Source organism: Uranotaenia lowii, chromosome 2, assembly GCF_029784155.1.
Source record: "Uranotaenia lowii strain MFRU-FL chromosome 2, ASM2978415v1, whole genome shotgun sequence".
NCBI classification, from domain to species: Eukaryota; Metazoa; Arthropoda; class Insecta; order Diptera; family Culicidae; genus Uranotaenia; species Uranotaenia lowii.
Genome location: NC_073692.1, coordinates 339,461,115 through 339,473,441, shown reverse-complemented (window position 1 = coordinate 339,473,441; position 12,327 = coordinate 339,461,115). Strand labels below are relative to the sequence as shown.

Below are 12,327 nucleotides of genomic sequence, written 5' to 3'. Positions count from 1 at the left end.
GAATGTTTGCTGTTGCCGCTTCCTGGATCCGTTTAGTGAACTCCATTATTGAGTAGTTTTGATCAGGATTTAGCAAATCCATAACGTCATACTCGAAATTCTCCCAGTCGGCTTCATTGTAAATCCATCTTTGACGTCGGCTGGTAGATGGGATTGATTCGTTGGTTCTGATTTCAATAGGATTGTGATCGCTGCCTAGAGAGTCCCGGCTAATTTCCCATCGAATGGTGTTCAGTATATCAAAAGAAGCAATAGAAACGTCGATGTGACTGGTTTGATTTCCTCGGTGAAAAGTGGATGTTCCATCATTCAGGATAACAGCATTATCTTCTTCGATGGTTCGAATTATCGAAATTCCCCTATTATCGTTTCTGGGGGATCCCCATTCCGAGTGGTGTGCATTTAAATCACCCAGTATAAGGTAGGGTTTGGTCAGCTGTGATAATAAGTGTCGGAACGTTTGTTCAAAATTAGTTTGATGAGTTGATGTGGGAATATAAACCGAAACAATTGTTATGTTTTTGGTGGCCAATTTAACAGCTGTGGCCAATAAAGTTGTGTCCAATATTAGTTCCGAATGGGGTACGTTTTTTAATACGGCGAGACTTGCATTCTGCCATCTATTCGATCCATGTTTCGTATACCAAACGTAACGTCCTCCGAGCCAGGAATTAAGATTTTCGTTGGGTCTTGTGTGTGTCTCCTGGAGTGCTAGTACCATTGGAGAATTTTGGTAGGTGAGAAGCGCGAGATCGTTGAGGTTATTTGCCAGTCCATTGATGTTCCACTGCAGGCACAATCGACGTTTAGGACTATGTTGGATGGAATCGTTCTGCGTTGGAATACCGTAGAGGAGGTTCGATGCTGAACTCGAGTTGATCTGTTGTTGATTGTCATCGATGAGCGAGTCTGAAAAATTGAGTGCACTGGTATGTTGTTCTGATAGATGTGAAAATATGCTACTTGCCTGTGAGATGGCAGGTTGCCCAATTCGGACAACCGCCAGAGGATCTTCAGGACTGCCTGGCACTTCCCTGGTCGGGGTCGGAATTGGGCTATGCTTAGATGTTTCCAGTAATCGGTTTTGGTTGGCTTTTTTGGAAGAAGTACCATCTACGGGTTGGGGTAAGACGTCCCGGATGGATTTTCTTTCCTTAAGCGCTTCCGATTGTAGTTGTTGAGGTTTTCTAGGTTTGTGCGAATTGTCGGATGTAGATACGCAGACAGAAACGGGTTGACGGAATTTGTATTTACATTGCTCGTTGTTAGTGTTTGCGGTTTGGTGCGACATGAGGAATTCTAGAAGATGATTCAGTGTTTTCCGTATCAGAAGTGTACATTTCCGTTTGCTGGGGGACCGTCTTTCTGCTGTCTAGGTCTTGTTTAGCCATGTGTGAAGTCTTTTTCAGCGGGGGGCTGATCGATGTAGCTATACGCCTCTGTGAGATTCCTCTATTTCGTTTATACTCACTTCTTTGGTCAGCTTTATTAGGATTAACGGTGCGTGATCGACTCCTATATCTTTGTTCTTGATTGTCGTTTGATATCGTTTGTATTTTGTTGTTTCCGTAATGTTCGTTCAGATCTTGCCTTAGATTTTGGATTTCGTCAAGAAGTCTTTCAATCTGTGCAGATTGTTGCTTGCCTCGTGCAACTAAACTTGCGATAAGTTCATCTTTTCTGTTATTCTCCTTAATCAATTCGCCCAATTTGAACGAATCTAATCGGCTTTGAGCTGTAGCTTGAGCAAAACTGTTGAGTCCACTCTCGACTCGTTTTCGAGCTTCGGCGTATGTAATGTTGGAATCGATACGGATTTTAACTATGTTGGCTTCTTTTATGTATACTTCGCATTTTCTGTTTCCTGGCCTATGTTCACCTTTGCAGTTGCGACAGAACTGAGGGTTTTTACAACTGGTTGATTCGTTAGAGCTTTCGGTTTCATTCTGTTCCTCCATGGGGTGTTCTGTGGAACAGTTGTAGCAACGTTTCGGCCCTTTGCAGTGTTTTGAAGAATGACCATATTCGAAGCATCCGTAACAAAGCATTGGGTTGGGATAATACGTTCTGGTTGCTATACGTAGTAATCCTACTTTAACGTACTCGGGATATGTTGTCTGTTTAAAAGTGAGTATAAGTGTGGGAGTGTTTATCTTCAAACCATCTTGTACACGCTTGATTCTGCGAACTTCCGAAACTTGTTGGTTACTGAGCTGTTCCTGGATTTCATCTTCTTTCATTTCAACTAGGTCATATGATGAAATGACACATTTACATGAATTCAGTGTAGGGTGGTATTGGACAATAATTTTTGTTCCGTCAAGGAGAAGTTTAAGAGTTAACAGCTTGTCAACTTGATCTTGTTTTCTTGTCTTGATTATATATTTCGTCCCTTGAGCTTCACTGTGTGCCGATTCAACGTAACCTACTGCTTTCTCAACTGACTCCCCGATGATAAACGGGTTTTTAGGCAGAATGTGTCCGTCAACTCCAGTCATTTGAAGTATAATGAGGCGTCCAAATTCGTTGTTTTTGTCCATGAAGGATGGGAATCTACTACCTAAAGGTCCACGCGGGGGACCTCCGCTGGCCGAAGCCATCCTTGTTTAGTGTTTCAACACTAAAGAAGTGTGAAAGTTTTGCACGATTTAGCTATTAAAAATAAGCTAAGTAAAGTGGTAACAGTCACCTGTTACCTACCCCAGTAGTGCATTGATTGTGTGATAAGCGTTGTCAACAACAATCCAACTTTCAACTTGCATGCAAGTTTTTTGTCACTAGTTCAATTGAAGCAGCGAAACAATATGGCGTATTCCAGATGCTCTTTGGGTCACCTACTGCGAATTGGCCCCACCGGTATTTCCCTTTGTGGTGGTCCTTTTTCGAAAACCCGGTGCTTATGCTGTTCTTGGCGCGTTCCGGAATCGAAATTTATCCGATACAATATTTAACCGAAACGAGATAAACTTGAATTTCCGAAAAGACGTAGGCTAATGTAGCTGTACAACAATGATAGATCTTATTGCACAGTGGGACTGAATTGTCGGTACCTTTTCAGGTGACGACGAAGAACAAATCTAAGCAAAATCGTGAACAAAGCGGTATTTTAACAATAAATTGTAACACAATAGATATAAATAAACAAAAATAGCTTGTTAAAATTGTTTTTTCTCCATTTAAAACCACTTATTTTCTTCTAAAAATCAGAAAAAAAAATTCGCATATCTAGTCGAAAATCTTTAATTTTAATCTGAATTACAAATTGTCGGTACCTTTTCAGGTAGCGACGAGTTAGAAAATTAGTCGAAAAATGGCTTCAAATATGCATTAAATACGATACATTTGAATGTGAACCCAATTACATGTATGATTCACTTCAAATTCTAATACAAGGCATTTCTATAAAAAATAAATGTGGAAAAGACGTCAAATTTTCCCATGTAACCAGAGTTTTGTATTTCAATCTTTAATTCTGGTGGCAATTGAAATTAAATTTTTTCCTATGAATCCAATATTTTAATTTTAAATTTATTTTCTCCTATTAATTAGTAGTTTGATAACAATTTTTTTTTTGTTAAAGAACTGTCCAACTAAATCTAAATTTTAATAAAAAAAAAACACCATAAAAATTCTGAATATATGTGTTTTGTATTGAAATAGTTCTTCATGTCTTTCCGGAATGACAAATGCCGATGTTGGTACGGTTGATGCGCTTCCAGTTGGAATCTGTTGCGGCAATGTTGGTAGGACCCAGCAGACTGGAGAAATAATTGGTTCCTCCCAGCAGCGTGACGCTTTTCCTCTTGTCAGAACCACCAAATAAAGTGCTGAAACAAAACCAATTCAAATGCAGTAAGATATTTTTGCCATCTGCAATCAAATCATTAATGCTTCTATACTAACCTGAAAAGCTTCAAATGTTGGCACCGATGTTCCAAGTTGAATCAATCCACTTTTGCGCTGACTGGCCTGGATCGCTGCCGTAGACTTCCGGATTTATCAATTTTTTGTATCTTTCCGTATCGTTTTTCCTTTTTTTTCACATCCGCTTTGGTCCTCAGCTCCAAGTGCAGCTTGGGCAGCTTGCTTACACCGGTTAATTCGACGGATGCCCCCGCTTAACAAAATGAATGCTTGGAATGCTTGAAAGAATGCTTGGATTCCAAGCATTCTTCAAGCATTCCTCCCATTGAATTCAAGCATTAAATGGCCCAACCGATTCTACTTGAAATGGTTTTCCCGGTTCAGAATGACAGTTTTCTTTGACATCTGTCATGGTTTGATTGTATTGGTGTGTTATGAAAATGCTTATGTGTGAGTGTGTTAAAGAAGCATAATTGCATATGTATGAGTGCGTACTAGAACGAAGCCATATTGGAGGAAATTTCTCAATTTCAATAAAATGTGTTATTCTTAACATTTAAATTTTATTCAAAAAAATTCACACTACACAAACATTAAACTAAAATACACACATTTTTTAAAAATCTTGACGCTGCAACCATTCGGCACCAGTAGATCATTTCGTATTTCCTCCTTCAGTCGGGGTGCTGGAATTCCACTCGACTCAGTGCTTTGGTGATCAGGGACTCGAAGCAATCAATGTAGGCTGGCTAAGTGGAATGATTTCACCGGCTGCAAAGAAGGGAGAAATCGAATCAAGCAATCAATTGCACTATTCAAATTTTTCAACTTACCTATCCCAATCAAAATCACTTCCGCGAAGAACGCTGTTGGCGGAACAGTTAAACTTCTGTCCGATGATCCTTCTGTGAAAGCGCTTTGGTGCCGTTCCTGTCACGTTTCTGGAAAAGACGGCCAGCACCTTCATATCCGTGAAGAGCTGTAAAAAAAATATTTTAAACATTTTAATTACTGATTTTTTAAACATCTTACCATATTTTTCAATCCAGCTCGGCTGCCACGGTAAGGAAAAATGACCGTTGCGAAAACCGAACATAATTTTCAGGCCTACTTTGATCACCAACACTAACAAGCAAAAAATCGTCAAAACAATCAATCAGTGTTGTACAGGCGGAGGACGTTTTGGTATGTTCATAATTGCATTTGTATATGTGTAATCGGTTGAATCAGCTGACTGGACTGATGCACGTTTACAGCTTAAACTCAAATTTATGGCATTGAACGCAACCCTACGCGCGGAATTGCTCGCTCAAGGTTTTAAAAGGGCCTGGGGGCCTTTTTTGAACCGGAATTCGCACTAGTTTATTAGATTATAAATATTAAATTTCGAAAACGCGAACAAAATAAAAGTAAACCGAGCAAATTTGACACATGGATTCATTCAGTCACTCACCAGAGAATGAGCTCCTGTCACTTTACCCACATCGACTCTGGGAATAAGGTGACAAATCTCACGGTGACTTCGAGGTGAGGTGACAATCATCACGTCACGCGCGGCGCAGAATAAGGGCCAATTTGTTCATTCAAAAAGATTTATTCATGTTATCGATTAAACACCATTCATGCAAATCGATTCTCTATAGCTACTTACTAGGTAGCTTTCACTGCAATTCCTGTTATCACATTCAGCTGTGTTTAATAGAAAAGGCATAACTTTGTACGGTTCACTCGCTATTTTTTTATACATTTCATTAAAGACATGCGGAAGCTGCAAACGATAGTTCAAAAAAACCACCTGGCGATAACCAAATCTTGTATTGCCTTGACATTGTGCAAACCTTGCGAGAAATGTAACCAAAAAATTACGTTTAAACAATTCAGTGTTGACACTGAAAACAGTATCGAAAACTATGAATTCAGTATCGAAAAGTACGTTCCACGACCTACTTGGTCATAAATTTTCAGTCGTTGTCGTGGTCATCCACATGTTGTTGTTTGTTGACATGCGCTTCTTGTAGGGTAATAAATTTTCAAGGGAATTTATCGAATTTGTATAAAATTGTGTATTAGCAAAATTTTGTGACTAGGGGGTCTTTAGGAACGAAAAACCTTATGGCCCGCGGGCCACAAGGGTTTTGTCTGTTTAAGACCCCCAAACTTATTCAATCACTTTTTCTTCCAATGTACATACACAGCCCAACGGCAGATCCATGATATAAAATTTTACGGTTTAGATCTTATCAGGTTAAAAGGATTGTAAATATTTATAAAATCTCACTTGTAATTTATTAACCTCATAAAGAGTGAAATAAAGGAATCTGTGAGGCTAAAATATCAGTATAATAATACTATCAGAAGATTTAAATGTTGATAATTCTATTAATTATAATTAAAGACATTTTTTCTTTGATATTATCTATCTTTAACCCTCATCCGTCCCTGAAATTATCCGTTACAGTCCCTGGAGTGCCAATTTTACACTCCTGACTAAAACCTATAAATCTCTCTTGTTTTCCAACCGATTTTTATAATTTTGAAAACCTCGTAACGTAACTCAAATATGTTTCTCAAACAATATTTAGCTACAACACTCCATTTTTCCATTATTCGAAGTCAAAGAAAAAAATCCTAAAAAACATTCTTCGAAAAAAGACTGTATAGATCAGCTACGGAATGCTCGAAAAAATTTCACTTAGTGTTCAAGAAAGCTATACGTTGCATATTAAGTTTTTTTTTTTTTTTTTTAAGATCATGAGTCATGATTCATGAACCCAAAAAATGTAAAAAAATGGTGTAAAACCGAACTTTTCAATCAATGAACCGTCAAAATTGTTTAAGTCACACCAGATAAATTTTGAAAAAAGAATTGAAAAGTTGACGTAATTTGGATTTTTGCATTTTTAGATTTTCAAAATACGAAAAACAGAATTTTTGATGAATTTTCAAAGGTAGCTGTTTTTCGAACCTTTTGTCAATTTGCACTGGATTAACGCGAGATTTCTGTAATAAATTTATTTTCACCAGAAAGTTAATTTCATACCGATTCTGGCGGTGCAATTACATCAGCGCTGCGATATTGCGATAGTAAAAATCTGTTGAGAAAATATCTGATATTTAAATTGACACTATAGGTCTGATTAGGGAGTTTTTTCCCTGGGACTCCAGGGTGCGTCCATAACAAAAGTATTGAAGAAAATTAAAGATTTCAAGAATTTATTGAGTCTCCCGAAGGACTTTTTTTTATTTGGATGCACCCGAATAAAGTTACAAGCCACCAAACTTTCAATATTGTCATATTGACACACAAGAGAGGATTAGAGTTAAAACGGATTTTATCATTATACCTATGTTATCAGATCGAAGCTCTTAAAATTCACAAATTTACTAGTTGTATGTAGTGCACAAAAATCTGTTATTGGGGTGAAATGATCCAAACGGATTTAAAAAAGGAAGGTTTAAGAACATTAGAAAAATTTTTATTCTCAAGCCTTAAATCACGTAAAGTATATTAAATACATACACATGGTTTAACCACTGATCACACTGACATTACACTTAGAACAAAATTAACACAAGAAGACTTTGATGCCTTAAAAACGATCACAAACTGCGACCAAAAAGAGGTATAAACACATTGTAGCATTTTTTTTTTGATTTTTATGCTCACGTCGAATTACAGAATTTCCGTTTATAGCGAAACAAGCTAAATTTGGCATTATTAAGGTATCTTAACTTTTTTTAGGAATTGTTAGATGCATACAAAATAGAGCAAATTTTGTCATCGTGTCACGTTTAAAAAGCAAGAAAATCAGCTTTTTCTGTTTTGGAATACATTTTTAAATTGTGACCACAGCTTTCAGCATAAACAAAAATCGTTTAATGGAATGTGTTCTAGGTTTTCATAATAAATCGTTATATTTGGCAACTGGTAAGGTTTGGAGTACCATTTTTGTTTGTTATGGGACTGTAATGCGAGCATATTCGAGACCTTTTTCAAATCTACTCGCATAACAGTCCCATGCTGAATACGGTTTGCTCACCAAGCTACCTTCTAAGACTTAAATTTGATCATTTCTGAACTTGTAAATGTAGTTCGTGAAATCCACATTGTAAGTTGAATCTAGTTATGGTTTTAAGTTGTTTCTGATAGTTTTTCTCACAGGAAGACTATCATTCCTTTATTTAAGCCGCCTGTCTTTCAAAAACTATAGTTAAATTTACTGTGTAGTGTGCATAATTCGACATCAAGTGAGTTGAATCTTGTTCAAATGCCTTAAAGCAATAAATCAAAGATCATTTCACCGAAAGAAACATAGTAAGGTAACTACATCCGTGGTATTTCACATATGGGACTGTTATGCGGGTATATTTCATATGGGACATTGTTTTATATTGAAGTCCAATGTTCAAAATGACGAACTGTCAGGTTAGATGAAAAATGACGAAAATTCATATGGGACTCTTATGCGAGTAGGGGCAGTACACGCGTGCCTGAATCGAAAGGATTTTTCAAACAAGAATTTCCAATATTTTCGCTTTTTAATGGACAAATCTTAGTTTTCATATTCTTCAATATTAAGGACGAATGCCTCCTGTGGAGTTGAAATCCCTTAAAAAATAAAATAATCTTCAATATTTCAAATATTAAAACAATATTATTACAGAACTAACTTAAGCCATTCGGTCGTACCCTTGGTTCGGTTGGTACCCTTGGGTAAAGGCTGCGGTATGCAAGTCTGTAAAAGCGACGGTTCAAACTATCATTTTCCTGAAAGGGTCGCTGCATACAATCTTATTTAACATGGTTTCATATTTAACATGGTTTCATATTATGACATAATTTAGAAGGTGCGTCGGACATTTTCTTTTTATTCTTTTAAATTCAGTAGTTGGTTTAGTTATGTCCATTCCCTCATGATCCATGTTGATAAGGTAAATGGGAGTTGAAACAGTTGATCTCCCTTGCGCTGAACGAATGGATGGCACACTTCATAGCAAAAGCACGTAAAAGTATCACAATATTTTATTTAAAACTAGTTTATTAAAGGCCTTTCACTTTTACAAAGTTTGAATGTGCCGAGGGTGTTCGTTTCAACAGTTAGTAGGGAAGGGGGCCGTAACAGTCGCGGCAACTCTACATTTAAAAAACACTTTAAACAAGGGAAAACAAAGGGGTTTTTAGGGGTTATTCTTAAATATCAGTTTTCCATTCAGTGTGCATTTGCGGTTCATGAATTTCGTTGGCTTATTTTTAAATCAAGCATTTTACAAGAACTAGAGGCTCATTGGATGAGAATGCTACTTTCGACTATTTTCTGACAATTTTTTTTCCTCAGGTAATGCATTTACGGCAATTGTTTTTTTTTGACAGATCTACATATTTTTAACTCGAATCTCATATGGGGCCCACCAACCGTCCTAGTCCGTCGAGCACTATCTTAACGCTTCCTCCAACTGGCGCTTCAGAGCTCTTGGGCTCTGTTGCGGCTATCCTACTCTAAGCGATACTACTCTCATTTAAAATTTTCCTATTCACTGTCCCCCGTTCTTTTTTTCCTTTTCGAGTCAGTCTTACTTACTTACTTACTTAATGATCCCGCGCCGATCCTCCGGTGCATAGGGCCGTGGTAAAAGACCTCCACTGTTGACGATCCGGAGCCAGCGTCTTCACCTGGTCCCAGTCAAGATTCTCGTCGACATTTCAGCGGCTAGGCTTCGCCGCCACGAGTTTCTGGGTCTGCCTCCTCTTCGATGACCTTCTGGATTCCAATCTAGCGCCTCTCTGCAAATCTCGTTTTCATCTTTTCGCAGCGTGTGCCCAATCCATCTCCACTTACGTTCCCGAATCTCGATTTCTAGCGCCCTTTGATGACACCGGCGATGTAGTTCCTCATTCGAGATCCAGTTGCCAGGCCACCAAGCGCGGATGATATTCCGCAGGCAGCGGTTTACAAATACTTGCAGTTTTCGCGTCGTTACCGCATATGTGCACCAAGTTTCGCACCCGTACAGCAATACGGATTTGACGTTTGAGTTGAAGATTCGGATTTTCGTTCGTAGAGAGATCTGGCGTGACCGCCAGATGTTTCGGAGACTCGCAAACGCAAATCGGGCCTTTCTTATCCGGGTTTCGATGTCTTTTCTGGTACCACCATCAGGCGTTATCTGGCTACCAAGATACTGGAAGCACTCCACTTTCTCAACTTGTTGCCCAGCTACCATGAAACTGGAGGGATTTCCTGTGTTGATTTCCATCGACTTGGTCTTTCCGACATTGACTTTGAGACCTGCTGCCTTGGAGCTTTCGGTGAGGTCGTCGAGTTTGCTCTGCATGTCCGGTTGTGTTTGGGCGAGCAAAACAATATCGTCAGCCAGGTCAAGGTCGTTCAGTTGCTCCATCGTTAAAGGATTCCACGGCAATCCTCGGTTCGGTGCACAGTCGATCGATCCAGTCAGAATCTCATCCATTACGATGAGGAAAAGTAGCGGTGATAAGATACATCCTTGTCTCACTCCAGCAGTTACCGGGATTGGTTCGGACAAGATACCGTCGTGCAAGACCTTGCACGAAAATGCCTCGTATTGTGCTTCGATGAGATGGACTAGTTTCTCTGGGACCCCTCGTCGCCTTAGAGCCGCCCAGATGTTTTCATGATTAAGTCGGTCGAATGTTTTTTCGAAATCAACGAACACCAGCAGAAGAGAGTCCTGGAATTCGTTGATTTGTTCCAGTATGATTCGTAGCGTTGTGATGTGGTCCACACATGATCGTCCGGATCGGAATCCAGCTTGTTGCCGTCGGAGTGTAACGTCGATTTTCTCCTGGATCCTGTTCAGGATCACTTTGCAGAGTACTTTGAGGGTTGTACAGATCAACGTTATGCCTCGCCAGATACCGCACTCTGTTAGGTCTCCTTTCTTCGGGACCTTTACGAGGATACCCTGCATCCAGTCGGCCGGGAATGTTGCAGTATCCCAGATGTCAGCGAAAAGACGGTGCAACATTTGTGCTGACAGGGCAGGGTCGGCTTTGAGCATTTCAGCAGGAATGCAATCGATTCCAGGCGCTTTGTTGGATTTCATGTTTTTGATTGCCGCTTCTATTTCAGCCAGCGGGGGCGCTTCCGAGTTGACGCCATTTATGCGACTTACTGTTGGCGCTTCAAGCTGCGGGTTCTGTTGGCCATCGCTATTCGTGACTCGGAAGAGTTGTTCGAAGTGCTCAGTCCATCGTTTGAGCTGATCTGTTCGATCGGTCAATAACTGACCTGCTCGGTCTTTCAGCGGCATTCTTGCATTAGTCCTTGCACCACTGAGGCGGCGAGAAATGTCATAAAGTAATCGGATATCTCCATTGGCGGCGGCTCTTTCCCCCTCTTCGGCTAGGGAGTTTGTACAGGCTCTCTTGTCTCGTCTAGAAGCTCGTTTAACTGCCTTTTCCAGCTCCGCATATCGTAAGCGGGCGGCTGCTTTGGCTGACCCGGTACATGCCTGCTCAATTCCGACTTTCGCCTTTCTCCGATCATCGACCAACCTCCAAGTTTCATCCGACATCCATTCACTTCTTCTTCCACAAACTTTACCGAGAGTACCATGGCTCGTCGTGATAAAGGCATTCTTGATTCCACACCACTGTTCTTCGACTGTTCCGTCTGTCGGCAGCTCCGAGGCTCGGGATTCTAGCTGTTCAACGTATGCCCTTTTCACCTCTGGATTCTCCAACCGGCGGACGTCGTATCGACACCCGACTTTCTCCTCGCGCCGTTGGACACGCGCAACTCTCAGTCGTATCTCGCCAAGGACGAGGTGATGGTCAGATGCAATGTCTGCGCTTCGCTTGTTGCGGACATCAAGAAGGCTCCTTCTCCATTTTCGGCTGAGTCAGTCAGGCGCTCATAAATCCATAAACATAAAAAAAAATCGATTTTCCGAATTTCCTCTGGTCGACGACCCCGTTTTAATGATCTTTAGGATAAAAAACCGAAACTTTGAGGCACCCCTATTGAAAAAAGTAAATTTTCTTTTAACCAAAGAAAAATGTTTTCAAAGGAAAGGAATGATTTCCTTAAATAAAAACTTCAAACTCAGAAGATATTTAGCCAGCAACCGGAGTTGCTTCCGGAAGTCTATTCAGCGGCTCATGAAGAATGCCATGTGTTTGTGTTACGTGTGTAAATAAAAATGAATTTAAGATGTAAATTCTTCCTTCTTTCAAAATAGAACAACAGAAAATATTTGCTTCCATTTAGTTCATGAATAAATGCTTTTAAAACTAAATCTTAATTACATTGTAGCAAACGAAAACAATTTTGCATCAAATGAGATCGTTAATGTATTAAAGCATTAAGATTTTTATTAAAATATTTTTCAAAAGAAAATTTTTCGAAATAAAGGGAAATGCATTTGAACCAAAGGAATTTTTATTTATCCTAACGAAAACAATGATCTCTCGCATAGTTCCAT

At 39.6% G+C, this 12,327-nt stretch overlaps 1 protein-coding gene and 2 long non-coding RNA genes across 3 annotated transcripts in view; 2 read left to right on the top strand and 1 right to left on the bottom strand.

Annotated features, from left to right (window-relative positions):
- The window catches only part of LOC129744894 (retinoid-inducible serine carboxypeptidase-like), a 290,042-nt gene that overhangs the window by 28,503 nt on the left and 249,212 nt on the right, over window positions 1-12,327 (top strand). The window lies entirely within an intron of this gene.
- Window positions 1-12,327, top strand: part of LOC129744910 (uncharacterized) — a 52,617-nt gene that overhangs the window by 3,710 nt on the left and 36,580 nt on the right. The gene's annotated exons all lie outside the window — the stretch shown is intronic.
- Window positions 4,422-5,040, bottom strand: LOC129744909 (uncharacterized). The gene is made up of 3 exons (XR_008737016.1): window positions 4,897-5,040; window positions 4,698-4,843; window positions 4,422-4,635 (listed from the first exon to the last, which is right to left on the bottom strand). It is a non-coding gene; the product is annotated as an uncharacterized LOC129744909 (long non-coding RNA).